The sequence below is a fragment of the Sorex fumeus genome, unplaced genomic scaffold (assembly GCF_029834395.1).
Source record: "Sorex fumeus unplaced genomic scaffold, SorFum_2.1 ptg000051l, whole genome shotgun sequence".
Taxonomy (NCBI): Eukaryota; Metazoa; Chordata; class Mammalia; order Eulipotyphla; family Soricidae; genus Sorex; species Sorex fumeus.
In genome coordinates, this window is record NW_026606108.1 from 11459939 (window position 1) to 11465938 (window position 6000).

Here is a 6000-nt window from a genome sequence, read left to right on the forward strand (position 1 = left end):
CCAATGGACTCAATAAAAGGAGCCAAAATTATACCTAAAAAAAAAAAGTCATTTTTGATAGCTAGATTGTTTTTTGATTGTTTTTTGCTTTTGGTCCTTAGCTCATGCCCAGCTGTGCTCAGGGATCACTCCTGGCATATACAGGGGACTATATACAGTGTATATAGTATACAGGGGACTATATATAGTGCTGGGAATCGAGCTGGGGTCTGTGGTGTACAAGGTAAGTACTTTACCTATTGTACTATCTCTCTAGCCAGATAGACTGGTTTTTATTTTTAAGCTATTTTAAGGAGCCAGGGAGCCAGCTCCAAGGGGAATGGCATTCACCAGGCTCTAAGTTCGATCCCAAGCACCAACCGGGTATAGCCTTAGAGGCCCTGAAACACCCAAGCACCACGTCACTGGCCTGAGCATTGAACTGTCTGACCTGTAGCACCATACCAAGCATTTCCAGGAGTGGCCCCAGAACCAAGCACTGCTCAGGACCAAAAGTTATTTAGACAAAGTATCATTTTAAAAATGTAACCTGGTTTTTGATTCTTTGATAGATAAATGATTTATCTTTATCATTTCTAGTAGGTATATGAAATGATGCAACCATAGTATAAAAATTTAGAGAGATCAAAAATAGGAGCCTAGGGCTGGAGCAATAGCACAGCGGGTAGGGCATTTGCCTTGCACGTGGCCAACCCGGGTTCAATTCCCAGCATCCCATATGGTCCCCCAAGCACCGCCAGGAGTGATTCCCGAGTGCAGAACCAGGAGTAACCCCTGAGCATTGGCTGGGTGTGACCCAAAAAGTAAAAATAGGGTCCCAAATGATAATACAGAAGGTAAGGTGCTTGCTTTACAAGCAATCAGCCTAGTTTTCTAGTCTGGTCTCAGGCACCAAATGTGGTCCCCCAGGCACTGCCAGGGATAACTCCTGACTCAGAAGTAGCCCCTGAACATCACAGTATGTTCAGTCCATCCCCACCATTGAGAGAGAGAGAGAGACAGAGAGAGACAGACAGAGAGAGAGATAGAACTATAATAGCGATTAACAAAGCTGGGGAGATGAGTTTCATGGTCACAGAGCATCTGTTTCAAGGTTTTGAAACAGTAGTAATGGTATAAATGGTATAGAAAAACACTATGGATATGCTAATTGCCACTGACTTATATATACTTAAAATGGTAAAATGACCAATTTATGTTGTATATATCTATATCTTAACACACATATATAATCAGGAAGAGGCGACATAATATTTATAAGGTTCTTATACTATACATGGAATGGTAAAATATCACTTGAAGGTGGCTAAAGTCTAAAGCAAATCCCGTTAATAACCAAGCGTGTGGCTAAGAAAGGAGAAAGGATAAATAGGAAAAAATAGAAAATATTAAATCCAAAAGAAGACAGAGTGGGGAAATAAATTGCAACTATAGAAACTAAAGTTTTTAGGAAACCTGAAATCTTAACACTGACCTAATATTAATGTGAACGAGTCATCTACCAAAAAAAGTATCTTCCTTAATGTGGAAAAATCTTGGTTAAACTAGGCTGGAAAGGGTGTGGACTGTGTAGGCTGGAAATGATTCTCCAGTTCATATACTGCCTGTAAGAAGTGGAATTCAGACTGAACTTAAAGCCTGTCTGATTTGAAGCTAATTTCAAATCTTGAGACAACCTGAAAAAAAAAAAAGCATACTTCTTTCTTTCACCAATCTACTCACAATTCATTCATTTACACTTTAACAATTCAGCCTTTGTTAATACTCTGCTCCACATTCACTTCTGCCCTCTATATACACAGGTTCCTTGGGGGTTTGTTTGTTCCTAAATGATTTGAAAGCTATAGATACACTGACACCTACAGAAGCAACGCTGTTAAAAACAACTGTGCTACATTGCCCCTTCTTCAAAAGAATCATGACCAACTCGAGAGTGAACCATTTGGATACAATCTTCAAAAATCTGCAATGATTCCCCAATTTAATTCAAATAATGTGGTTTTTTTCCCTCTATAGCAGCCTGACAATTTCCTTCTTTCACTTATTTTTATGTGCCAGTGTTTTAGTCACCAATTCATGGAAATACAAAGCATTCTTTTCTCTCTGGGGCCTTTGCTCAATGTTGTTCCTTCAGCCTGGAAAGCCTCATCCCTTTCAGCACCACCCATCATGGTTCTTTTCTGATGCCACAGGATAGTAGGCTCTGCATCTCCAACATACTACATATAAATATTTGGGACTTAAAGTTACATGTCTCTCAATCTAAGACACAATCTAGAGAATATAGAAACAAGTTATCCTCATTTTCGTTGAACCCAGAACCTGAACCAATCAATGCAGACACTTGATATACAGGCACTTGATGCACATGTCTGTATATCTAAGCTTAATGAAATAAAAACGTGAGATGTTAAGCAAATATAAAGGTAAAAGGTAAAGGCCCTCCCGTTGATCGTCGATTTGCTCGAGCGGGCCCAGTAACATCTCCATTGGAGACTTTGTTGTTACTGTGTCTGGCATATCGAATACTCTTGGTAGCTTGCCGGGCTAAAATTCTTATTTTATAGTTACCACAAATTATTAACTGTTGGGGCCAGAGCGAAAGTACAGCAGGTAGGGCATTTTGCCTTGCACGCGGCCAACCTGGGTTCAATCCCCGCCATCCCATATGGTCCCCCAAGCACTACCAGGAGTAATTCCTGAGCGCAGAGCCAGGAGTAACCCCTAGTCATTACTGCGTATGATGCAAAAAGCAAATATATATATATATACTGTTTACTAACAAATTATTAACCTATGTATGGAATCTGAACACCTAAGATCAGTAGTATAAGCACTATGATACTGTTTCTAGAAAAATAGAATACAAAGTAACAAAACTCCTGAGGAAAATAATACAGGCTCTTAACCAAATTACCAAATAGTTTCTTGCACAATAATTCACTGCTTCCAATTTTTTTCATATCCATCTCTTCTTTGCCTCTTCAATAAATATGAAGGCCACATTTGAATTCCCACTATACAGCAAGAAAAAAACCCAAAATTTAATCATTTACTCAACTGTTTAATCACTTGCAAGGACCAAATTTTACAACCTCATACAGAATACTTCACAATGCCCAATTATGTGTCCTAAGAGGTTTTAGAATTAGTTCAAAGAAACACCTGTGGTCAAGTTCTCTATTCATTTCTGAGTAGTTCCTATGTTTACAAAGTAACAGACTGAAGCAGATTTGGAAGAAGAATTAACAATGAAATTATTTTTATCTGTTAGTATTATACACATACACCTGGTAACAATTTCCTTTTCTAATGGGAGCAACAATGTGAAACTTATCTCTGTAGCTTTGGCCCAGGGTCAAGATCCTGCTTTTGCTATTCCCAACAGGAATCCTACTCTCTATGTTCAGAGCTTCTCCCTTCACTTCTTAGGGGTTTTTTTGTTTTTGTGTTTTGGCCTTAATGCTGCTTAATTGGGCTCCTCTTAGACACAACACACAAAATCTGGATCTCTCCAAGATTGGCCTGTCATCCTGAAAGCTTACTCTAGGAGGCAGTATATTGATACAATGAGAACCAAACATTTTTACAGAGACCTGTTGAGATGATGAAATTTATCAAGAAAATCCAGGGATATGATCCAGGACTGTACTCTGGTTGATATGATGGCAGTGAATGAAGGGCCACACTTGGAAAGTCACTGGGTGTTAGGGGAATCAGAGCTCTGTTCAGATCCCAGTCCTGCTGTTCAACAACTGTTATGTCACTGCATGAAAAACTGTGTTTTTCTCAAAATCAGTTTCTCACCCACATGGGAATTCCATTATCTCTGGGGCTTTTTGAAAGCTAACAAAGAATACAGGCATCTAGCATTGGTTATATAGTTACTCTATTCAGTAACTGTCATTCATAAATGACAGTTACTGAATAGAGAGATTCCTGAAGGAATAGCTGGGCCCCTTTCTAACCAGCAGGCAGAGTTGGGGACCGGCTCAGGCTGAGCATACATGCCTGAGACCATGCTTTATTGGCTCGGCGCAATCTTGTGGAACACATTAGTTCCAGATTCCGCATGGTTTATGGGTGGGGACAGAAAGCAGGGAGTGTATTTCCTGAATGCTTCCTTTTGACATGATCTCCAGTTTGTGCCAAGAAGGGCCCTGTGTGCTGGGAGTGAGTTTGGGAGAAGCGGGAACAGGTCCCAACTCTGCAGATGAGCGGCTGTGTCCTTTGAGGCTAGGCTCAGTGCCTCCATGCAGTGAGTGAAACTTTCAACCTGACCACAGCTCTTGAGAAAGTACAGGATACAGGAGGACCAAGCCGGAGTGAGGGCCAGAGTGGCCGGTCGGCGGGGGGGACACGCGGCTGACCCGGGTTCGGCCCCCAGCATCCCATAGGATCCGCCACGCGCCGCCAGGAGTAATTCCTGAGTGCAGAGCGAGGAGTAATGCCCCTGCATCGTCCAGGCCTCAGTTTCCCCGGCGTGTCCCGGAGTTGGGACTGGGTAAGGCGCGCTCCAGCCTCCCCGCGGCCCCGACACTCGGACAGTAGGACCGAGAAGGCGCTTCGGACAGCGTGGGCAGCTCGGCGGGACAGGGGCACAGGCAGGGTGTGTGAGGCGGAGGGTGGGCAGCTCGCTGGCCGAACAGCAGGAGCGGTGCCCCGCGTGGCCGGCGGGGTTCAGACCTCGACCCCCCGGTCTCCGCCAGGAGCAAACCCCGCTGCACGCCCACCTCCCGCGCCAGCAGCCCCCCGCCCCGGTCGACAGGCCCGGCCACGGCCGCACCGCCCCCTCGGCGCTCGGCGCCCCACCCTGCTCTTCTCACCTCAGGGTTCTGGGGGGCCACCCCGAGCGACGACGAGGCTCCGCGGTCCACCGTGAGCTCGGGCGGGGCGGAGAGGCTCGGCGGAGCGGCGGCCAAGCGCTTCCCTTTAAGCGCCGCGTCCCCTTCCCCGCCCATCGCTCGGAGGCGGGGCCGGGCCGCGCCCGCCGGAGGCCGGACCAGTCACGTGCCCCCCAGCGCGAGCGACGCGGCCACCGGCCAATAGCGGCCCCGACTGGCAGCGGCCCCGCCCCGGCTCTTCTTCGCGATTGGCTGTCTAGGCTGATGGAGCCTCGTGGCGGGGGTTTTTAGGTGCCCCCCAGACCGGTGCCTCTGGGTTATGAATCAGTCAATCGTCCGCTGATTCTGCGAAGTGGCGGAGAGCGTCCAGTCTCAGTCAGAACCCGGGAACACCTGCAGGAAAAAGGATCAAGAGAGACTTGACGCTCTGCTTAAGAGCTCTGCTTTTGCTAAGGGTTTCTGTCCTTGTCCCAACTCCTTAGGACCCCACACACCCTTATTTATGCAAGAGAACGTGGAAATCCTGAATGGGGGCCCATTGGTTTGAAAGTTAGAGGTGCTGCCTTGGTATAACTTATGCAAAGGTTGACTAAGCCAGAAAAAACTTTTTTTTTTCTTTTTGGGTCGCACCCGGCGATGCACAGGGGTTACCCCTGGCTTTTCACTCAGGAATTACTCCTGGCGGTGCTCAGGGAACCATAAGGGATGCTGGGAATCGAACTGGGTTGGCCGCCGGCAAGACAAATGCCCTACCCGCTGTGCTATCGCTCCAGCCCCTAGAAAAATCTTTTTAAGATGTAACTAAAAATGTAAAAATAGCACAAGAGCCAGAGAGAGAGAGAGAGAGAGAGAGAGAGAGAGAGAGAGAGAGAGAGAGAGAGAGAGAGCCCTATAAGCACATGCTTTGGCTGCTGAAACCTAGCCACCAAGTGGTCCCAGAGCCAGGTTTACCTCGAACCAAAGATACATAGGTAAATATGAAACATAATTACAATTCCTAGGAAACAGATAGTTCAGCAAGTAAGACACTTGCTTTGCACACAACTGATCTGGGTTCAATCCTCAACATCTCATACCATCTGCTGAGCACCTCTAGGAGTGATTCCTGAATGCAGAGCCAGGAGTAACTCTGAGTAGTGCCAGGTGTGGCCCATAA

At 46.0% G+C, this 6000-nt stretch overlaps 1 protein-coding gene across 1 annotated transcript in view; it reads right to left on the reverse strand.

Moving 5' to 3' along the window:
* Positions 1 to 4901, reverse strand: part of SLC26A2 (solute carrier family 26 member 2) — a 29797-nt gene extending 24896 nt beyond the window's left edge. The window contains exon 1 of the mRNA XM_056124755.1: positions 4827 to 4901. The gene's annotated coding sequence lies outside the window, so the exon portion shown is untranslated. The remainder of the gene's footprint in view (positions 1 to 4826) is intronic.
* Between the last annotated feature and the right edge of the window lie 1099 nt (positions 4902 to 6000).